Consider the following 24742-nt stretch of genomic DNA (forward strand, 5'->3'; position numbering starts at 1 on the left):
AGGCTCTCCTAATGCAATGAGATTAGTGTAAAGCTGGCCTCTATGCCATGGCATGACCTGCTTTGGGATGTATTAAAATGGAAATGCTTTGATGCGAGTATAATATGGGAGCTACTATTAATGCCTCCTAACTAATATATGTGTAAAATTATGAGCATGCATGTAAACAAGGGTACATTGCAGAAATAATGTTGCATTCTTAATTACAGGGCCTGCTGCTGTCAGCAGACACTGCCTGATGATATCAGATCACTATTTCAGAAGCAAAACTAATACGTCAATGTCAAGGAAAATGAGTTACTTACCAACAAGTGTATAAGAAGAGTTGGCCCACACCATTAATCACATCAGGCATTTGGTAGCTGATCATATAATATCAGTATAATAATTTGTTATTCCTTGTTGTACTATCAGATGAATATATTTGCTGAATAATTTGGCAAGCTCCAAATAGGCTGTAATTCCCTGGAGTGACATATATTTAGGATCTGTCTCTATTTCCTTCAATGCTCGCTGAAAGGACTGTAAAAATCCAGACACTGTGTTTGCTTTTTCTCTGGCTGTTGCTTTGAAAACATGGACTATACAGAGATATGTCCAGCTGATTCCAGCTGCTGTCTGAAATTTGAAAGCCTGCAGGAAAATGCAGCTCCCTTTCATCGCCACCTCCATAATTTGTCTCTCCATATGAGAGACTGTAACCCATTTGCATCCCCTGTTAGCTCTTTTATTAAGTCAGTCCTGAAACATCACCCACACATGCAGGACCTACACTTCAAGCAACCGATCCTCAATCTTTTTACTCAAGAAGCCCTCTCTGTTGTCAGTTGTCTCCTCTGCCCCAGAGGCCAATTCCCTTTCCCCTCCGAGGAAATAATCCTTGACACATCAGCTTGGCCTTTTTATGTACCTGAGTAAGAAATGAGGAAGGGCCCAGTTCAGTGGTAGATGACACTCTTTGCATGCAAATTGTCCCAGACCTCAGACTGTGGCATCATGAAGAAAGGCTGGGAATGACCCATGCCTGAAACCCTGGAGAGCCACCTCTAGTCAGTGTAGACAATACCAAGCTAGATGGATCAATGGTCTGACTTGGTATGAGGAAGCTCCCTATATTCTGAACTATGCTTTCAGTCCCCACTCTTCATCCTGCTAGCAAGCCATCACCCTCGCCCAGTGATGACTACCTTGACTGACTCACCTTGGAGGATGGAAGACTCCATACTGTGTCTATGGGCCTCTCATTGTCCCAAACAAATTCTACTTGAGCTCACTAATATAATTAACTGCATTTATATCCTGCTTCTCTTCAACAAAGGAGCTCAAGGTTACATACGTGGTTCTCCTCCCCATTTCCCCCCTCACAACAGTCCTGCAAGGTAGGTTAGCTGAGAGAAAGGGACCGACCCCAGAGAGCTTTGTGGCTAAGTGGTGATTTGAACCTGGGTCTTCCTAGTCTCAGTCCAACACTCTAACCACTACTCTACATTGACTCTTTTGTCAAACCTGACAACACCTTCTAAGCATGTCCCAGTCACCTGTTGTTGTTGTTTTTTTAAAAAAAACTCTAAATTCCAATAATTTGGGAAAACTAAGAATAACTCAGAGCACAAATACAAGGAGCAGCTGTTATTAATAGAGATTACAGTTGGGATGTTATTCACAGAAATAAAAAGTGCATAAAAAGAAGACAAGAAAGAATGGAGTCCTATTAGTCCAGGCACCACAAAAGAAAATGCATATTTCAAGTGGGGGCTGAACTGGCTAGAAGCTGGTGGCGGATAGCTATAGGGATGATCATTTGATGTTTCCTGAATATACTGGGATGATGGAATGTTTTCCTCGATTAACAATTTATCTGCCAAGTGGAGTTTGAGACCAGTGGAGATGATGTGGTGGGGTGGGGGGATAAGAATAGTAGCCATTTTTCAGCTTTGAGTTGGGAAACACTACGGCGGACAGACATTGAGCTGGGAGGCGTTAGCTGGGGTTGGCTAAAACCGCAGCATTATTGGTGTTTAGTTGCTCCCTTTGGAACTGATGCAGAATCTGTGGTTTTGTTGCCTGCTCTGAAACCCCATTTGCTTCCATGCATGCCCAGCTTGCGCACTTGTAGATAAAACAGAAATGATGCAGATCTTCAGTGTGCACTCTCTGATCTAAAAGGAAACTAAACTCTTTGGCACTTTCCCTGAACTTCTCACCTTTTAGGAAAGTGGGGCATATGGTACACTATTGTGTCTTTGGTCACCTGGCATTGCACCAGCAGCACAATCACTTAAGCTACTTCACTGAGCTAGTATCAGAGCTAAGGGTGGCTAATGTTACTACAGTGGTACCTCGGTTTAAGAACAGTCCTGTTTAAGAATGATTCAGTTTGCAAACTCCACAAAACTGGAAGTAGTATCCCAGTTTGAGAACTTTACCTCAGTCTAAGAATGGAATCTGAACGGTGGAAGGGCACTGGCGGTGGGAGGCCTCATTAGGGAAAGCATGCCTTGGTTTAAGAACAGTTTCAGTTTAAGAACGGACTTCTGGAACAGATTAAGTTCATAAACTGAGGTACCACTGTATATTGTCTATGCCTGGAGCCAAGGCCTGCCCTGTCTGCCAGTGGAAGTCTTCCCTGTGCGGGATACATACGACTTGTACAGTTAGGTGATTCAGAGTACTTTTGAGCAATTGCACCCAGAATCTGACAGATGACTAACAAGTAACCACTTGCTGTTCTATAAAATATTGTGGTGGATCTCAAATGGCTGTTTTTCTTTCCTTTTCTTTGTAACTCTAGTGATAGGTAAATCACAGCTACATTCTCTGGAATTTGCTCTAATATTCATGTATATAAAACCAGTGAATAATATACCACTCCCCTGAGCCCTTTCCTTCCCATATTTCTGGAGCTTATACCTGCAAACCTTGAGTCTTTTCGTGTTATCATTTTAACAACAGCCCCATGCTTCTCCACCTGCTAAAGCTGAAAGTGTGTGTGTGTTAGTTCAAGTACACACTGCTAACATTGCAGGGTGCCTCATTTGATTCCTCTCCTGCAACACACTTTTATATTTATTCTGCCAGAGCTAACCATAGGAACGTAGGTATGAAACTGCCTTATAGGAGATCATACCATTGATCCATCTAGACCGGTATTGTCTACTGATTGACAGTGTCTCTCCAGTGCCTTGGCGTCTTTTTCATCAGTTGCTACCTTACCTTGTTAACTAGAGATGCCAAGACTTGAACCTGTGATTTTCTGCACACAAATCCTGCATCCTCCCTGGGGTCCTTCACACCAAAGGAAAGGGTTTGCCCTGGCATAGTAAACACCAGCTCTTGCCATGAGTCACTGCATTCAAACAGCATTTTCATCACATGAAAAAGTAAGATCAAACACACACACACAATGCTCCTCCCTCCAACATGTAGTCATGTGCTCACAGCTCCTTTGCTTTCAGTGTGACCTAGGTACACCTAACTTTCTCTGAACAGTCCCTTTCAACTATACTTCATACATATAAATAACTGCTATTGTTTAAGTAGGAATGCATGGGGCTAATTAGGCGCATAAATTTTAGCAGAAGTGTAAGGAACTAATACAGCTCTACCATAAGTTGTATAGTTTGGGCAAGGGGTAATTGGTTTCATATTTCCTCTCTTTTGGGTGTCTACTGTTTGGAATATTTTGTTGTCTTTCTTTCCCTCTGCCAGAATACATGGGCCAGGATGCTGTTACCGGACAGATCACAATATCTTGTCCTTTGGTTATCTGGCCCTGTTCAATTATTTTTCCCTTCTGATTTCTGGTGGATGTTTGAATCAAGGGTTCTATGACATGTACAGGACAATATTTACAGCTGCCTCTGAGCAATTCCACATCTTAATGTTCTTTCTCTCCGTGTGTGTACTGTATTTGGTCTTCTCCAAATGCTAGAAGAAATTTAGCAGATAATATTTTTCAAGCTTGAAATATAAAGCTGGCTCAAGTCATTTTGCTACCTGAAACACAACAGGAAATGGTGCCCCTCCCTCAAGTCAAGGTGTGTGGTAGCCCAAATTATTTTGGTATAACAAAAAATCCACAAGCACCTCTTCTTGAGAATAAAAATGATACATAACTCTCCTTTCATGACACCCAAAATCAGCTGTCCCATTTTACCTAAAACTAGGGCTTGCCTTGCATGAAGATCCAGTGATTTGAAAACACCCACAAGCAGAATTTCTGCAGGTCACAGATCTGTTAAAGTACAGGAGTGCAGCCAGAAAAAAATATTACACCAGCACTAAAAAAGCTGTCAATCACCTTCCCTTTGGCCTGACCTACAGCTGCCTGAGCATGTGGGAACCAGAAAGAGTTGGTTTGGATTTCAGAGAGGACAAATCCTGCAGATGCAAACTGGAGGGCGATACAGAAAGCCATGGTGGGATTGTTGTCATGAGGGCTTTGTTATGTTGAAGAGAAATTGAGTAAGAATCTGAAACAACCCCAGTGTATTTGTTATATATATATATATATATATATATATATATATATATATATATATATATATGCAGGTTTTGGTGTCCTCGGGTGTCTTCCCGTGTAAAAGTTGGGGTGTCTAGGCGACGTTTCGACGAGGTCTCACTCGTCATCTTCAGGCTGGTGCTTTCGGCTTCTTGTTACTGGAACAGAGCAGGATCTCAGTGTTTGAGTTCCTATAAATACTGTTGAGGGGGTGTGGTGTATAGCCTCCAATGTTCTGGGCAGAGAGGAAGTTCCCAGGCTAGTGTGCCTTTTCTTCTTTTGTTCCTTAATTACTTGAGGGACCAACCAAAAAATAGCCAATATCCTCAGAAACCCCAAGGATAAAATCCAGTTGGAAAACCAAGGGGTCTATGAAATACCCTGCAAAGTCTGCCCAGCCACGTACATTGGACAAACAAACAGACGAATAAATGCACGTATCGCAGAACACAAGAATGCCGTCAAAAAAGAAGAAAAAACTTCCTCTCTTTTCCAACACATGAAAGAAACAGGACACGAAATTAATTTTGCAGATTCCAAATTGCTCTTTAACATGGAACATCACCACAAGAGAATAATCATGGAAGCCATCGAGATAGAGAAACACCCTCACAACATGAACAAGCGTGACGACACATCCCGCTTGCCAGACATCTGGAAATTAGCCCTCCCCACAAAAACTGACACCAGATCCAGAGGCACACAGAACGCCATCACCAATCAACCACACCAGACCCAAACCCAGACCCTCTCCACAGATAAATTACAGACACCATCCAGTAGCCAAACCATGGTGGCACCTCCGGATGCTGCACCCCCCTGCAATCCCTACACAGATCTGGCTGATACAGGCCACAAAACCACAGCTCGCCCCTATACACGAAGCCAAGCCAGAGCACAACTAAGTGCAGTACAGCCATCTTCTCAGAAAAACTCTTCACAAAGTTCAAGAGGTCAAGACACAAAGACTTTAGCAACTAATCCACACCTAATGACCCACCTAAGTGGTACTCAGGATATCACTCAAGAAATCACTCAAGATATCCCTCAAGTAATTAAGGAACAAAAGAAGAAAAGGCACACTAGCCTGGGAACTTCCTCTCTGCCCAGAACATTGGAGGCTATACACCACACCCCCTCAACAGTATTTATAGGAACTCAAACACTGAGATCCTGCTCTGTTCCAGTAACAAGAAGCCGAAAGCACCAGCCTGAAGATGACGAGTGAGACCTCGTCGAAACGTCGCCTAGACACCCCAACTTTTACACGGGAAGACACCCGAGGACACCAAAACCTGCATTCCTGTACCCGTGAAAATCTACGAAAGCATATATATATATATATATATATATATATATATATATATATATATATATATATATATAAAGATGAGGTGGAATTCTGCTTTCCAGGAGATTAGAGCTAGGGTTGTCAAAGTGCTAATTTTACTGAGGATTACGAACAAGGAATCTCTATTGATTGCTGGCTTGTTTTGTTTCCCCCCCCCCCTTTTTTCCCTTTTACAGAATTAATAGAAGCCTGCATTGCAGGGACTCACTAGCTGGTAGGGATGATAAGGCTCTCTGCAAACATTAACATGAAAGTTTCACTTGCATAAAATATTGATTTCTTACAGAATCACTTGATGGCAAGTGTGGAGAGATGTGGGGAGGGAGAAGGAGTGTGTGTGTGTGTGTGTGTGCGTGTGTGTGTGTGTGGAGGGGGGGAGACAGTATTGGATGATAGTTTTAAAAATCCTAGGAGGCTAAACCGGTATTATTAATAATAATGGCAACCATAGTTAATGCTTCAAGTTTTGTACAGTTGTATATATTAGGGCTGCACTAGATGTTATCCTTTTCCATTTCTGGGTCAAAGTAAGTACTGCTTCCATGGAGAACCAAGTCCCGTTCCACCCCCAAAAAATGTAATGAATGAGATTTTTAAAAAAATCATTTGTTGCTATTTGTTTTTCCTATTACTGCTTCTTCACCATTGCCCCCATACCAGGGCTTATTTCTCTTTTTTAAAGTGATCCTGTCTAATCAGGAATCACATACTGAATGTGTAGCCAATCAGATCAGGCTATATGTGATGGTTGTTGAGAGCAAACCCAACCAATTGAAGGTGTGTTGTGGGGCCCAGATCTGGGTTAGGTCAGTTCTGGGTCATCCTGGGTTGAGGTCAATTTGAACTCCCAGATCAGACCCTGGATGAGATAAGGAGGGGTACAGAGCCCTTGAGATGAGCCAGCTGAATGAGGCTTCTGTGCAACTGACTGGAGGAGTGAAGCATACTCCTGTCACAAAGCTTGAGCCTGGACACACACATAGAACTAGGGCCCTGCAGAACTAGAACAAAAATGTCCCCCTGAGCCAGCTAAGTTGACTGCCTCCTGAACTACTATGCCTGTCCAACAGCTCAGGGAGTGGCCACAAATAGGAGGAGGAGGAGGAGGAGGAGTCCCCATTTTCAGGCCATGGGATTGACCATTTAAGAATCTCCATTAGGGTGGAATTTAGGAGGACTTGGCTGAAAGCAGAGGCCCATAAGGAGCTTTTGCAATGCCTTCTTATGAGCTGTCCATAGTGCTGCAACCGCTGGCTAGCCTTGCCTGCCTCGTCCTCTTGATGCTGTGGATACTGGCAATACATGGATCATAATCAGATAGCTCTACTGTAGCATTTAACTCTGCACCTGACTCCGCTGCCTTTCCTTTCAGAAGAAGATATTTTGATTTATTTCAAATTTAAAAGAACCTAGGACGGTAGTTGTTACTTTTGACTCAATTTTCATTCTTCTTTATTTAGGCAAGATTTATACCCTTCTTAATTAACCAGAACCTCTAATAAAGCAACATAAAATAGTTGTGAAGCCATCAAACCAAAGGGTGCAAAAATCCTCAAAACACCAGAACCTTGCCCTGAAACCAAGTTTGGAGTTGGATCACAGGATCCCTTCTTGACTGAAATCCCTCCCACTCAAGCTACTATTACTTAAGAATTCCATGTAACAAACCTCTGTCCAGTACCTGCTTCTGGCCTCAACCCTGGGCTGGTGTATGTCACTGCTCATAATTCATTATTTTCCCCTCTAACCCATCAGAAGTTCATTTGGGATAAGACTTTCCTGATTCCTTCTGGCTCCCTTGCCTTTTTTCCTCCCTCTGCCCCCTGGCAACCTTTTCCACGCCAACTTTGCTTTATTTATCTCTTCTGCCTCTTTTATCTCTGTTCATCCCTTCCCGGCTCTGTGAGTTTCTCTCTGGAAATGCTCAGCTTCACTTAGACTTCCCTCTGATGGTGTCCCAAGTTCTCCTTCCTCTTGTCCTTAATCTCCCAAGGACCTTCTGCAGCTGCTGCTCTGCATGCTTTGCCTTTATCTAGCTGCCAGCCAGCCAGACTGCCTCTGCTTTTTCTGCACCATGGCACTGCCCTGCCCCCTCTGATTCCCAAACAATAGTCACTAAAAATACCAATCAAATCAAACACTAAGAACAAATTAACATAAAATTTGTCAAAATATAAGTGAAAGCAACCCTTTTAAAGCAAGTATGCATAATAAAATTATATGTTGAAATTGCATTACCCCACTCTTCCTCCAAGGAACTTGCTTATTAAAAATCTTTCTAATATGCCCTTCATTGCAAGCGATTCAGTCCATATTTTTGCACATATCCCTCAGACAGTTTGACACAGGTTGAATCCACTTCTGAAGGATTTTACCTAATTCATGCCTGCTTCACCTTCAGCACCTCGTCCTCTTTCTTAGACGGTGAATTGAGTTGTAACCTCTTCTTCTTGCTAAGAAAATTATTTCTCTAGGGCAATCCTAGGAAAATCTGTTTGAAGGCCCTCCCTGCTAATCCTGCATTTTGTTTGTTATCAAATTCTTTTAATGTTTCAATTAATTGGCTTTTGCCCATATAACAGCAGCTCCAGAGGCTGCAGCCATCCAATTTGTCTCATCATGTCAGCATCATATAGACTTCTCAGTAGAGCTGAAAAGGGTGGGACAAAAACAAAATTACTGCCATCCAGGGGACTTGGATGCAGCCTGTAAGGGGTCACTTGTGGAGGGGAAATGACTTGCAGTAAAATCCTATGCATCTTTCCTGGTGTGTTTAGGATTGCAGCCTTAATTTCCCCATCAGGAAATGATAGACATTGATTTACAGGAGATTTTTTGATGCAGTCCCCCTGCTAACTCACAAGGACATGGATCCTTAAAAAACAACAACCCAGCAACTCCTGATGAAGCCAGAAAAGAACTTATAAAACTCCAAATAATGATCCTGGGAGCTAAAGACAATCACAGCAGCACCCACAAAATATGAGTGAGAAATTTTCTTAAACGTATGTTTTAATCTTAGGCATTTCTAATCTAAATGAGACCCTTAGGATCTAAAGTACAGTGTAATATCTTCATAAAGGGATGGTGTTTTCCAAGGCAGTCAGCAGAGAAAGGTTCTCTGAAAGGCTTCTTAGTAAATACTCATGATGCAGTAACAGTAGTAATAAAAATAACAATAATTTTAGTTTAGTTTTTATTTTAGTTTTTTTCTTCCAAAGGAGCCCAGGATAGCAAACAAGATATTTAAAACATTTTTTAAAAAAACAATTCCAACACAGATGCATCCTTGGGGCAATCTCAACTAAAAAGGTTTGTTGGAAGATGAAGTTTTTTAGAACCCAACAAAAATACAACAGAGGCAGATCCTTTGTAATATTCAAGAGGCGGGAATTCCAAAGCATAGGTGCCACAACACTAAAGACCTAATTCCTCCACTGAGCTGAACAGACAGTGACTAATTGGGTATATAAGGGGTGAGGAAATCTTTCAGCTGTCCTAGTTCTAAGCATTAATAGTAATAATGATTTTATTTTTTTATCCTTCACATATGTCAACTCTGTAATTCACGCAACAACCTTGCAAGGTATGCCAGTATTTTTATCCCCATATTACAAATTAGGGCTGAGGCCAAGAGACAGTGCTTGTCTAAGGCCATGCAGTGAGTTCATGGCAGAAGTGACATTTGAACCAGGAACTTACTTGCATTATCATAGAATCATAGTATTTCCTCCCATGCATTGGCAAATGAATTAAAATATGCAAGCTCTTCACTCAGAAAGAATAGCCATTACAGGCATTTGATCTGTATAGAAACAGTGTGAATAAAATGCAGCAGCATTTCAGAGCTCTGCCCCCTATGTATGCATTTAAATATCTCAAGAAAGGCTATGTTTTGCAGGGTTCCCAGTCACGTGGATTGGTCGCCATGTAGGAGCATACAGGAATGTGTGTATAAACTCTCTTCTGCCATTCAAATAAATGCACGTAGTGGTGTGCTTATTTCTGAATAAGACAGACTTTTGCCCACCATGTGTGATAAATATCTGAAGACCTGTTTGCTTCCTGAAAAGATCTGCACTGTTCACTGTGAGCACAACAGGCAGCAGCATGAAAAGACCGGGTGGGTTACAGCTCCTGCCTCTCTTTTATGACGCCTGCAATGCAGAACAATTCCAATTATCCCTTGTTTTCCCTGAACATATTCTCATGTTTTCTTAAGGAAAAAATCAGAATAAATCTGAATCATAAACAGGGCTAGAAGTGTTTGGTGGCTTTAATATATGCATTGTAATGTCCTCTGCTTTGAGAACGTGGCTAAGCAGCAGCTTAAAAATCAAAGCAGTAAGTAAATAGTTAATCCCAGGCATCTGGTTGTCCAGGTGTTTTAAAAAACTGGGTTTAGGAATTTGATACATTTTCTAAATTCTGCCCAAGGCTGGCACCTAGTAGGTTAGTGTTAGCACCAAACATTTATTACATAAATCACGTGTGTTTTGGAAAGAACCTAAATAAAAGAGAGGTTATATTTCCCTATCATATTTCTGAAAAATCAATTTATTTTGAGTTGTGGTCGCAATGTGCAGAAAGTTCTAAATACTATAGTCCAGTGTTGGGCAGGCCAGGAATGTGGGATCTGCTTTGTTCTTTAGTAAAACCCTGAGGTCTATGTACCAAAGCCATGTGTAAGGCAATGACTATGGGGATGGGATGGTACAATCTTACAATTAAACTACAGGGTGACTCTAGAATTTGTTTTAGCAACAGAACTGAGCTTGTAGCCCCTTTGAACAAAAATACCCTCCTAGTTTTACCTCAAGCTAACTTAATTTCTGATGTTTTTTTATTTTTAAATAAGTATCTTAGCTGTTGCTGTTCTTAAATAGTCGAGAGTCAGAAACCTTTGCTGATCTAATGCAAATTATAAAGAAATCTACTAGTAGATTCTGACATATCTTTTGCTCCTTCTTACTACAGCCCTTTTCTAAGCAGGCAGAACAAATATCAAGGCAATAGAAATGCATTCATTTCAGCATTTGTAGGTTGTCATGCGCTGGCAAGCACAGACTGTCCAGAGTGAGCAATTAATTCTTTATCGTGAAAAGTACACTTACAAGTTAGGGAAATTCATGTCAGTTCTATGACTCTCAGCTACTCCTAGGTGTGCACCCGATGAGGCAATTGCCACAGCAGAGAAAACCCACCCCAACCTTGGCTTATGTATCTCCCCTATTCGAGCTGCGTACAAGCAGGCAAAGACTCCGCCTGCATGTAACCCTGTGCTCCTCCCTCTTCAGTCCTCCTCTGGTCCTGTGAGACAGTGGAGCAGGAGAGGTGGGGGCAGGAAGAGGTGTGGGAGCCCTTGACTCTACATCAACTGGTCTCCTGTTCTTCACTCTCCAGTACTGCCACTTCTGCTGCCTCTGCCTCTAATCTTCCAGCTGTTACAGCCCGCCCCCATTCACTGATCCCTTCTTTCAAGTCAGTCTCAAGTACCGCTTCTCCCAGTGCCCACTCCTCAGTGTACAGCCATTCCCTGACGTCTCTGCAGATGCTCTAATGTTTAAATCAATGTGTGCAGGTTGAGAGCAGAACCTGCCACGTACCCTACGTGTTACCTAAACAGAATATCTGAAAAAGACTCAAATACTGCTGTGTTTCTGCTGCTGTAATCTTGAAGCAGGGGAGGAGTAATGCAACTGTATAAGAAGTGTTAGATTACTCTATGGTACTGGATCCCAAATGTGTTTTTCCCTCCCACGGACCACTTGAATTTTGCTGGGGGTCTTGGAGGACCACTTAATTATTATTTTTCCTGCCTCGTGTATCGATTGGATTGCATGGTGCTAGATGCTGTGCAATTTTTAATTGTATTTTTATTGCTTCTTTTATTTCCTATAAATAAAATATAAAAAATAGAAGGAACAATTAATAATAATAATAATAATAATAATAATAATAATAATAATAATAATAATTTATTTATACCCCACCCATCTGGCTGGGTTTCCCCAGCCGCTCTGAGCAGCTCCCATCTGAATATTAAAAACACAATACAGCATTAAACATTAAAAACTTCCCTAAACAGCGCTGCCTTCAGACGTCTTTTAAAAGTAAGATAGTTGCTTATTGACATCTGCTGAGAGGGCACTTCACGGGGCAGGCACCACTACCGAGTAGGCCCTCTGCCTGGCTCCCTGTAACCTCACTTCTCACAGTGAGGGAACTGCCAGAAGGCCCCCAGTGCAGGATCTCACTGTCCAGGCTGAACGATGGGGGTGGAGACGCTCCTTCAGGACTGAGGCCGTTTAGGGCTTTAAAGGTCAGCACCAACACTTTGAATTAGAAATGATTATGAATATTTAATGCAATGGATACGCTATTTGTTGTCTTCATTCACAAATACAGTGGTACCTCGGGTTAAGAACTTAATTCGTTCTGGAGGTCCATTCTTAACCTGAAACTGTTCTTAACCTGAGGTACCACTTTAGCTAATGGGGCCTCCCGCTGCCGCCGCACGATTTCTGTTCTCATCCTAAAGCAAAGTTCTTAACCCAAGGTACTATTTCTGGGTTAGCGGAGTCTGTAACCTGAAGCATCTGTAACCTGAAGCGTCTGTAACCCGAGGTACCACTACACACAGACATGCTGTGGGCCACCTGAATGAAGTTTGAGGACCCCAGTTTGGGAACCCCTGCTATATGGCATTAAGTTGTTGTTGTTATTAATTTTTATTTTGTTGAGGTCGTACATAATTTGAAAACCAATCCACTCCAAACCCCCTTTTCACCAGTGGACCAGGTGGCTGGGATTGTATTAAGCGCAGCACTGACAGCCTCTGCTGACCTCCTGCTGGAAGCCACCCGCAGAGAGACACTGGAATCACCGGAGGCATCTATCATGAAGCAATTTACACATGCTGATCGCAACCCAATACAGAGTTAGATGTACTTTAAGCCCACTTTGAAATCATTTGGTCTTATTCTGCCTAACCTGTGCTAAAGTGTGGCCTCTGCTATTGTCCCACTGTTACTAGGCCCAAGCCACATCTATCCTTTTAGCCACTTATCTCTGCAAGCTGCAAAATCTAGAAATAAACAAAGTCAAGGAGAATAGGTGTGGAAAGTGGGTGAGACCGCAACAACCTGCATCAGTGCGGCTTTACTTGAAAGCCAGGCTTGGTAGGTCAGCTGCTTAGGCAGGCCTAGTATTTGCACTGAAGCTACAGCAGAATTTGAAAATGCTTTGAAGATAAAAAGCATTTCAAGGGCATTTTTCAAAAAAGGAATGAAAGGAGCTGTGATCTCCAAAGCCTCTCGCCACTCTAGCATCTCTCCAGACAAAGAAGAAATGCACAGACACGCGCGCACAAGCAACAGACCCCCTCAGTGTCATAATCTGCCGTCCAAAGCCTGCCATAAAGTAGAAAGTTCAAGATAAATGTCACAGATGGTTGACGTAGTTTAGCAGTGAGTGTGTCTGACTAGGACTGTGGCAATCCACATTCAAATCCCTACTTGGCCATGGATGAATTGGGACCAGTCACTACCTCCCAACCTAAACTCCCTCACGGTTGTGAGGTGGTTGTTGTTAAGAGGAAAAAAAGGGAAGCTACTTGGATAAAGGGGGACGGATTTGAAATGTAAAATAAATAAATGAAAAATGGACAGCAGTCAAAGAGAGATGACATTTGCTTCTTTCTAGTTACACTGCACACTTTCTTGCCTGTATTGCCCATATAACAGGCGATAAACTGTTTTCCTTTAACATACTGTTTATCAGCAGCCATCAATTCAACAGCTTTTCCTTTCCAAATAAATATGCAGCTCATCTTGTGAAGGAAAAACTTTTTGGAAAATTGATGGACCATTTAAAAGCTGTTATTAGCAGAATAGTACCAAGCAGATACCTGCTGGGACTTCAGGAATCTGAATCATTTATTCTGGGCATGTTTCTAATATGTGAACTATATTGTATGCAAATTTACATTGTATGTGGATTTCAAATCCCTGCCAAGATTGCAAGATGCAAACAGGAACACTGGTGCAGGAGTGGACATTACTGCTTTTGGGGAGAACATTGATCCCGCTTTATAACTGAAGAACACTGAGGCACAGCAGTATATGTTCAGCAGTCAGTGAATGCATGGCACACAATTCTTAGGCAGAAATAAGAATTTAGTTGCTTAATAAAGAGTGTGCATCCAGTGGCGTAGCGTGGGGGTGCAGGGGGGGCTGGCCGCACCAGGTGCAACATCTGGGGGTTAGAGTTAGTGGGCGCAAATCTACGGGTTAGGGGGTGCAAATCCACAGGTTAGGGGGCGCAAATCCACGGGTTAGGGGGCACAAATTACTTGCCTTGCCCTGGGTACTGACAACCCACGCTACGCCACTGCGTGCATCTCAGCATATGCAGAATGCTATCCTCTTACGGCTGAGCATTTGCAGCCTCCCCTTCTCCACACTGTTAGAACTGGGGCTTGTGCATGTGTGGAATATGTACCATGCAAATTAAAGTCTACATCTTCTTTCTTTAGAAATTATTAAGCACTGACCTTCATCCTCTCCATTACTAGAATGAGGTTCCATAGGGGGGGGGTGAGCATTCACAGCACACAATTTTGGGAAGCAAAAGAAATTAAGGATGAAAGAAGAGTGCACTGAAGTTATAAAAGAAGAAGAAAGCTGTACAGTATAGCCAATTCCCATACTAGGAGAAGTTGTAATTCTAGGTTCCTGGATTGCTTTAATAGGGGACAAGCCTTTATTCTCTATTAAGGGAAGGTGATTTAAATATATTATCAGAGGCTAAGCTGTTCCTTTGCATCACTTCTTTGTGTCTGTCCAATGGCATCTACATACAACTTTCAATCCTTTGCAGGCTCCTTGTTTGAAGCCTCTGTTGTTGTTTTCTGCATGGTGTACATATTCACACAATTCTAGCTCTCTTTGTATGTTTCGGATTCTGAAATGTTCCCATCCATCTTGTGACCTTTTATGTTCACAGCATCCTCTATCTGATGTGGTGATAGACATGCCATTTTGGGACTTTTTTTGCACAGCTACAAACTACCTTCCCTTTCCCTGTTTCCTACATTGTATACATCTTGCCTCAGAGAATGACATATGTTCCTGACAATCTCTCATACAGGGCAGTCAGGGAAAAGCTGTTTTTTTGTGAATGACAGTGAGGGTGAGGGTTGAATACGTGGTTCTCCAGAGTTCAACCCTTTCCCACCTCTGAACATTGTTGTTGTTGTTGTTGTTGTAGGCAGGTGTTGTAGGCAGGTGTAAACAGTCATTTTGAGATTACAAAAAAAGACATTGCAACATTACATCAGAGAATTAGAACAGGGTTTATCCACAGATAACAGTGAGCAGGATTGCATGCAGGTGATTGTAGAATGGGAAATCGAAAGAAAAAATATTTCTTCCAGGAAATAATATTTGTCTAAATCTCCTTTGATTAATAACCCCCAAAAGATCATAAGAAACAAAGGAAGTATTTCTGCTTGAAAAGCTGGCTTTGAAATTCTGCCATACAAAATCCCTTTCTGAAGTGACTTTCTGTTTAGACCCAATGGCATATACTTGACATTTTGAAATCAGAGGATCCATCCTGGTCAATTTCACAATTTTTCTCCTTACAAAATCTCATCCAAGGCTCATATTTCAGCAGCTAAAAATAAATCTGTAGCCCGAAACTGATTCTTCCTCTGCAAACAGTGAGTGAGAATATAGGCTACTCCTGTATTAAAAGTACAGATCCAGGTCATGGAGCTGACCTACTTAGGGGATATTTTAGGGCTTCCCAAAAGGTTTTATGCCCTCTAAATGTCAGTCTTATTGCTGTTTGTAGATCAGCAGATCTCTGCATACTATGAAAGAACTGGTTATTTAGAAGTCAGGGTTTGTTTTTAAAAAATAAAGTTTTCATTAGTACAGGATAAGAAGTTTAAATAGATCGAAACCTATTGCTCAGTGTAAGGACAGGGAAGTGAAGAGAAGATCAAGTCAGCAGAAACTCTGGATGTGCCGGGTCTCTTCATGCTCAGTGTGCAGGAAGTTACAAATTCTACGAAGAGACACCATTGGAATTTGATGCTCTTGTCTAAATCTATATTTGACTATTGGGGGAGGAGATAGGTTGAATGGAAGAGTTTAACTGGATTGCAGTACGTATACCAGTAACTAAATGCCATTTCAAGCTGTTTATTCCTCATAGGTCCAGTGTTAGCCCTGTTGTTTCCTAATCTAAAAATCCATATTATTACTATGTAAGATTTTCTAGAGGAGGACCTGTGTTAGTCTGCTGTCACAAAAGTAGAATCTTGGAGCATCTTAAAGATTTAACAAATGTATTGTGGCATTAGGTCCTTCCAGTCCTCCTCTGGCTGATGGATGGATCTAAACATATCTCCTCTTTGCTGTGGTCCTGCTCCTGACAGAGACCTTCCATTGGGTCTTGGGCCTCTGGCACTGTAGTCACCAGGCAACTCAGTGGCTGCCAAGAGGTGGGAGGTGAGGCTTGTAATCTTCACGTGTGATAGAGAATCTACCCTTCCATAAGCAGCATCTACACTGATCACTGGCCATTATCATGTTATGGGGAAACTCATTTTTATTTCAAATTTAGGTTTGTGTATACCAAAGTCGTTGGACAACTCCATCAGAAACAGGAGTGGAAACCCTGAACAGAATAGACTCCTCAAGACATAGCCCAAGCACTAAGTGCAATTTCACCCATTTTTCCAAATTGCACCAACACACTCCACCGTGGAGTTATAGTGTCCATTTGCAATGTAGCACTGCATTTAAAGAACAGAGACAAGTTAACGCATAACACTGAGACAAACCCTAGCTTAGCATGAGTGCATGAGTGTGCAGGTTCCTAGAGATGAGATCACAGTCACTTTGCTCATCCTCCAGTGCTCCTAATGCTGCATTGCTGTGAGCTAAACTATGGTTTGGACTAGTGTGCTGTGCAAATGCAGTCTTGTTGTTTGTCTTTTATGGACATGAGTGCTGGAAGAAAGACCTGCTCCCTGCTGCAAGACCCATTTCCACCTGGCCTAGGGAGTGGGGGCCAGACTCACCCGGAACAGCTAAAAGAGGCTCCTGGGAGGCCGGAGGGACATTGCTGGAACAACTCTTGGTTTGCGGCAACTAGCTAAAATGTTTTAAAATGTTTTGAATGGTTCTAATTTTGGTTCCTCTATTTTGTTTTTGTCGAGTTGGTGTAGGTTAAATGTTTAGTAGGAGTTGGTGGTTATTTTAATTTGGGTATAACTGTAAACTGTTTGTTGTTGTTGTTATCAACTTCTATTGATTTATTGGTTTGTTTGTTGCTTGTAGAAGATATTTTGTTTTTTAATGACTGATGTTTTGTTGTGTTTTTATATATGTTGTAAGCCACCCAGAGTGGCAGGGGAAACCCAGTCAGATGGGCAGGATATAAATTTTAAAAAAACAAAACAAATTACAAGTGGTTAGCTTAGAGCAAGACAACCCGCAAGCTGAGGTTCAGACAACATGCCAAACCATGGTTCTGTTCACAGTAGTGTAGCAGCAGAAGGACCTGAGATGGAAAGAAACAGCTGCAATCTCCTCCCTTGGAGCCTGTGCATTTGTGATAAACTGTGATTTGGCCTAACATTACATGCAAACCAGTCACAATGTGGGAGGTAGCCTTCCAACAGCGCTTCTTCTATCATGGCTGTGTTCAGAAACATAACCATTCCTCAGCTGCTAGTCTTAGATGCTACGTTAATAATATTTGGCAAAGCTATTTTCTTTTGAAGTGTTTAAGGGCACAGAGACCACAATAGAAATTTATATATAAATATAAAAAAGTCAAACCAATTTTTGACCATGCCCTTTTCAGTGGCAATAATGGAGTTGTTAAACCTGAACTGAAATCTTTATCTGAAGAGAGGAATGAATGTTTCTAGGGCAACACTCAATGTGTTAATAAAAGGTGATGGCAGATAAAAAGTGTGTCAAAAATACCAGCCACAGTTATATTGCTAGTTGGTACTGAGTCAAATCTCTGCTATACTCTCCTTGCGGTTTGAGTTACTTGCAGCAAGTTGGATCAAAAGGGCCACTAAAGAGTGTCTCCATCCTGATAGGTCACCCATTAAGCTTGCCTTACTCATTCCAGCTGAGTCACATCTTCAGACAGAATAATACTTTAATAAGCCCTTTGCTCGAATGGATTTTCTTTATATGTCAGAAATTAAAATCAAGACAAAGTTGGCGGGAAGCTATTTATCAGGGACTAGGAATTAGCAGAAACCTTTCTTGTTAGTCAAATTGGATTAATTTTTTTGTGTGCGCAATAATCAAGATCCATATGACATTTCATCCATTTTATTAACCAGGCACAATTTGCAGCATCTGTAGCAATTTTTTTGATTCTAAGATTCATTTCAACATAGGCACTACTGCATTAGGATAAAGTAGGTACATGCCAGCGCATTCCATTTGTATCACAGCATGAGGCAGCTATGTGCCAGCAACAATGCACTAAAGAAACTATTAATAGAAAAGAAGAAATAACAAAATAACTGCCTCAGTGGTGTCACCCCAATGAGACACCACTCTGAGGTGATTACAGGCAAAAAAAAAAAAAGCTTATGAAATTCAATGCAGCATAAAAAAGAAGATCAGGGGAATTATAGATACCACTCTGTTCTGACTTGGAGTACTGTGTCCAGTTCTAGGCTTCACAATTAAAGGATATATAGACAAGCTGGAACGTGTGCAGAGGAGGCCAACCAAGATGATCAAGGGTCTGGAAACCAAGCCTTATGAGAAACGGTTGAGGTATCTTTAGCCTGAATAAGAGGAGACTGAGAGGAGCTATGATAGCCATCTTCAAACTGCCACATGGGAGACGGAGCGACCTTGTTTTCTTCTGCTCCAGAGAGTGGGACCCAAACCAATGGCTTCAAGTTACAAGAAGGGAGATTCTGACTCAACATCAGGAGGAACTTTCTGGTGATAAGAGCTGTTTGACAGTGGAACAAACTCTACTGGAAGGTGGTGGACTCTCCTTACTTGGAGGTATTCAAGTAGAGGTTGGATGGTCATCTGTCATGGATAGTTTAGTTGAGATTCCTGAATTGCAGGGGGTTGAACTAGATGACCCTCAGGGTACCTTCCAACACTACAGTTCTATAATTCTATGATCCCAAAGATGATCCTTATTCTTGTATATGTCATTGGGATGTAAGTTGGGAGCCAGTCTTCTGGTCATTGCCCAGTTCCTACTACCACTACTATGTGGCTTTGATTCTCTTCTTATATGTCAAAGATGTCCGGAAACAAGAACAACGGAGCTTGCCCAACAGGTTACAGGGAGCTAGGCTAGATGAGGTATAGCATCAAGAGTGGCTAGGCATCTGCTAGGGACTTTATAGCTGCCCCATCCCTTTACTGACCATCAGCTTCACCTTCATCCAGAGTACACACTGGCTTCTTCTTCCCAAGTACGGCTGCTCAGGAAGGGAAAGAAGGCCTCACATGATCAAGTGAGCTTGGCACCTTCTGGTCTGTGCAGTTTCCTTCAGCTGTAAATGTTTCTAGTGCTTAAGATTAATTCCACCCCACAGTGGGTCCTGCCAGAGCACTGAGGTGATAGCAGCTGACCAAGGATGGCAGATGCTGATGCTAGCCCTGGCTACCTTAATTACTTCATTTATCAATAAGCATGCAGGAGAAATATCCCACCCTCGCCCATTTCCAAACCAAATTTTCTAGCAGTATTCAGCTGAAGCAAAAAAAAATACCCAAAGCAGAAGGTATCCTCACATTATTTTGAACAATGTGAATCAATGTTTAAATATCTGATGCTATGAAAAGACTTCTGCCTCTCTCACACACAAAAAGATTTCACTACCAGAATTTTCCTCACATGCAATGAAATCTTTTCTTCATGGTTTAATCCCATTGATTGCCAATGTGAAATAATGGTAATTCATTATAGGGGCATTTAGGGCATCTCTTAAAATAATACCAAGCTTTGTTTGAAAAGTTGCTATGTCCTGAGAATTTAAATAAATCGCTTAATTGGCCCGAAAGTTAAAATAAGTTTTAAAATGTGTTTGCCTGCTTCAGAGGTATTTTTGTCACAGTTTGTTACATTAAAAGTTTCCCTAAACAGGTCTGCCTTCAGATGTCTTCTAAAAGTTTGGTAGTTATTTTTCTCTTTGACATCTGGCGGGAGGACCGAATGAATGGGCATGCAGGCGGGAGGGCATTCCACAGGGCGGGTGCCACTACTGAGAAGGCCCTCTGCCTGGTTCCCTATAACTAGGCTTCTCGCAGTGAGGGAATTGCCAGAAGGCGCTCGGCGCTGGACCTCAGTGTCCGGGCAGAACGATGGAGGTGGAGACACTCCTTCAGGTATACTGGATCGAGGCCGTTTAGGGCTTTAAAGGTCAACACCAACACTAAAAAAGAAAAGTTCCAGGGTGGCAACAGAAAGCAAATTAAAAATGCTTTTGCAGTTCATCAGAACTATCCAGCAATATCAAGTTATAGGAAAACTGGTGCTATTAACAATAATCCTTCTAGTTGGTTAATTGATTTGACAACTTCCATGTACATGACGTCTGATGCTAATCCCCCACCTTACCCCGAGAGTTAAATGATAACTAATCAGAGGCAGCTACAGTTGCAAATGGCAGCAAAATATCTGTGAAAGGAAGAGGAGCAGGTTTGCAGGTAGAAATACTGTTTGTAATGAAGTGAGAGCAGTAGTTACTCAAATTAACAAATAAGAAAGTTTTGAGAATTTACATGCTAGATTAAAATTGATTAATTTATTGAGAATAGTGTTGTAAGAAAAACACTAGGGCCTAATTTGAATAGTAGAGTGCCTGGTATCTGGTGGCAAACCTGTGCCCACTTATCTTGGAGTAAACCTCACTGAACACAGTATGGCTTTCTTCTGAGTAACTGCTGTTAACACTCACTGCACTTTACTGCAGCATTGAGCCTTGAGTACTGTTGCAAGCCACAGGACACAACAACCATTTTGAAATTTCAGCCACATCTGGCCTTGTCAATCTGCTTCTTTACTCCTGTAAAAGAACATTGTGGTTTCAAGAATCCCTGAGGTGAATCCTGTAGGTATTTGTCTCTGTCTTAAGCAAACATGGTTATTTGGACACAAATTAGATATTTAAAGTGATAATGTTCAGAAACGAGGGCAAGCTGCAGCAGATCTTTAGAAATCACCAAACCCGGGGGGGGGGGGTCTTCAAAGAGACATTCCAATGTGAAGTTGCTGAGTAAGAATTCATTAGCAATTATGATGCTGTGAAACAGACAATGCAATCCTATGCATGTCACGTCAATTACTATTATGTGTAAAAGTGGATCTATAATTTATGTGCATTCTGAAGATACGTACTTCTTATTTAATTAAATCTTTTCTACTCAGAATAATGTTTAATCTCTGACCGGAAGGTATATAACTGGATACTGGTGTATAATCTAAATTGGGTGGCAGAGTAAAAAATGTATTTTGTGCAAGGGCCCACAACAAAGTACGGCTGTCATTGTGACATTATCTACTGCCATCTTTTCCATTGCTTGGCACTGTTATGGCTGTGATCTGTGCTTTGGAAATCGACTCATTTTCTCATTTTTCACTAAGCTATGGTTTGGCTTAGCATTACATGCAAATCAGGTCTAAATATATTAGTCTTTAAGGTGCTACTACACTGTTATCTTCAATGAAGTGTTTATAAAACTAAAATGGTACATGCAGAATGTGACAGAAAGATATCAAAAAAGCAAAAGCAGAGGCTTTGTATCACTCAGCAATTTAAGTGATCTACAAGGAATAAAAAGGAGGTAGGAATCAGCGAAATGAAAACAAGAGCGTATGAATAAAAGAAATACATCAGAAGCAGAGTCAGTCCACAAATGGTGCAGATCCCAAATGTAGAAACGTTAACAGTGTGCTTCGCTGTCAGCAGTGGGTAGGAAGTAACATGAGATGACCTAGAAGTTGCCCTCTTCCTCCAGCTCCTCAGCAAAATTGTAATAGATATGTGTTTTTGCAGAATTAGGGACTGCAGTCATATCTATCTGGTATTCATTAGGAATCTAATTAGCATCAATTAGTCAAAGAGATAATACTGAGTCGGATTAATTCTGCCCATCGTGTGTGTGTGTGTGTACATATGCATGCTTTTTTCCTCCTGTAATATTGCTGAAATATTTGGCTGTTCTGAAACACTTCAAAAGGAACAAGAAATGGAATAGGTATAGGTTCAGCATGTGCTGAAATAAATAAGAACATTGAAAGTGCTTAACTTTGGATGGATGATTATGACCAATGAAATCTTAATTGGGGATTTCTACAGAAAATAGCGGAGGAAGCTACTCTTAAGCTTTATTAGCTGGTTCTCATTTTGATTACTGATTCCTGTATGGGGCTGGGGCCTGAATTCTTAATCTGCATTGAGCAACATACGGCTGCTTCCACACTAGATATTTGCTGTGAAATAGTCATGGTTTGTACATTCACTTTTTGCCGGCACTGACATGAATTCAACATCCAGCCCTTGTCATCATATCCATCTTTCTTCAGACTGCAAGAAATCTGACCTTTTTTTTCTGGAAAACAGAGCAATAGCACTTTCTTTCCCACCTTGTGACTTTGAACCTCTTTGAGTTCTCATCAGCCCTAGTGACAGCATAACTTTGGTTCTACCTACACTCCATTAATTTTGTTGCATTTGCCAAGATTTATATACTGCTTGATTGTAATGAAACCTCTCAGGGATTTACACTTGTTTTTCTTCTTTACTGGTGATGTCTAGGGCAGTGCATTTTGGTCTCTTCCTATGCTTTAAAGAAAACTGAAAGCATGAATCGGTAAAGCCAATCCTCCATCTAATGACATACTCCAGAGGTTTGGCCACATGGAAATAGAAGCATTGATCTACGATCAAACTATCCCAGACCTTATTTGGGTAGCCCAGAGTATTCCCAGTGTTTCCTACTAGGTTGAAAGCTTGCTTAGAACGTGATGTTGGGGAGTTAAGAAATGTTGAGCAGCAAACTCAAGCAGAGTCATTCCAATAAAGGCCTCTGGTTTTAATTGCACTCCGTAGTGCTCTTTCCACTAAAGAAAACTCCAAGCTTATTGCTTACTTGCTCTCCCTTCTGAAATTTGTTTTCTTTTGCTAAAACAACCGCAAGAGGCAGGGGTGCAGTTTGTTGAAGAAACAACCTGGACTGAGTTAATAAGGAAATTGCTTTGATAGCAGTCCAATCGTTGGGCCTGGGTGGCTGTGTATGAATTGCACACCACTTAAAGAGCAGGGATTATTACACTCATACTTCAGCCCAAGACTGCAGTGATGTTCCTTAGACCAGCTGCCAAAGAGTTAGCTCTGCACATCTCCCTCAAGTGGCCTAAAGGTTTTTAGTACAATAAATGCACAATAAATGTCTACATATTTTGTTGAGGGGGATCCAAATGTCTTTCCTTAAAGTAGCACTTCTTATATGGAGGCTTCCATATATTTTTCCAGCGCTCATGCTACAGCATTTTGTCACTGGGAAACTGCAGCCTCTCCTGCATTTACCATGTCTGTGTGACAGTTGTGTCAAGTGTAATTGTGCCAGTGTCATGTACACCTGCTGAATAGTGTCTGCGATATCACTGAAGGGGAACAGCATAACTATACACACAGAGGCCAGCCCACATCGTTTTCTGACATTTCACATTAAAATAGTTACCATATTTTTCACCCTATAGGATGCACTTTTTCCCCTCCAAAAATGAAGGGGAAATCTGGGTGCGTCCTATGGGGCGAATGCAGGCTTTCGCTGAAGCTTGGAGAGCGAGAGGGGTCGGCGCGCACCAAGCCTTCTCGCTTTCCAGGTTTCAGGAAGACATCCGCAGCCTAGGCAGCCCTGTGGGAGTCCTCAGGTCCGTCTAGCCTGCGGATAGCAGCCTGCTTCCCGGAGCACCGAGCGCGCTGAAAGCAGAGCACCCGGCACTTCGGGAACACATCCGCAGCCTCGGCAGCCCTGCAGGAGTTCCCGCAGGGCTCCCCACGCAGCGGATAGCAGCCTGCCGCCTGGCACGAGGGGCGCCCTGAAGCAGAGCTTGGGGGACAGCAGGGAGGCGCAGTGCCGCCATCCCGCAGTTCCTTGACCTGGTTCGGTTTCCCCAACCTGGTTTTGGGGGGGAATAAAGGGGGGGAAATTCCTTTATTTCCCCCCCAAAAAACTAGGTGTGTCCTATGGGACGGAGCGTCCTATGGGACGAAAAGTACGGTACATATTTTTTATAAACTTGTAGAGCACTCTCCTAGTCTTTTAGCATGCACCCCTGTTAACAAATACCAGTAAGGTCAAGCCAAAGATGGACGAGTGGGTGGAGGTAATAAAATAGCTTAAGAGTGTTTCTAAGCTTTCCTCTCCCAACAGTGATGTGCAGAGATTTATGTACCCATCAGAGCACCCATCAGGTGCTCACAGGCTTGCCCCTGTTATCCTAATCCAAGTCCACAAAGGAGGATCCTGCCAGGCTATATTGTGGACTTTGAGTAAGTGAACTAGGAAAGCCTATACCTGACATAAATCAGTGGCTGTAGCTCCTCATTAGTGCCAGCTTCACTGCTTATCTAACTGCCACTTCAAGAGTTGCATTGATAACACACAGTGTGCAGCAGGTGACCGTGGTGTGAGCCAGTTCCACACTAGTGACTTTTCTGGGGTGGTTTAGTTCTAATCTGACATCTGCAGATAGAGCCTGGATTTAGCGTGTTGCAATTCCTACTGTCGCCAACTCACGCAAGGCCTGGCAACAGCTCTGATCTCTTGCAGGCAATTGGAGTAGTAAATGGCACCTTGTGC

At 42.1% G+C, this 24742-nt stretch overlaps 1 protein-coding gene and 1 long non-coding RNA gene across 8 annotated transcripts in view; both read left to right on the top strand.

Annotated features, from left to right (window-relative positions):
- Positions 1-24742, top strand: part of SHISA6 (shisa family member 6) — a 254044-nt gene that overhangs the window by 150164 nt on the left and 79138 nt on the right. The window lies entirely within an intron of this gene.
- Positions 11808-24742, top strand: part of LOC309361070 — a 53376-nt gene continuing 40441 nt past the window's right edge. Inside the window, exon 1 of the long non-coding RNA XR_014164343.1 lies at positions 11808-12174. This is a non-coding gene — a long non-coding RNA (uncharacterized lncRNA). The remainder of the gene's footprint in view (positions 12175-24742) is intronic.

Source organism: Podarcis melisellensis (assembly GCF_964234715.1).
Source record: "Podarcis melisellensis genome assembly, chromosome: 2".
NCBI lineage: Eukaryota > Metazoa > Chordata > Lepidosauria > Squamata > Lacertidae > Podarcis > Podarcis melisellensis.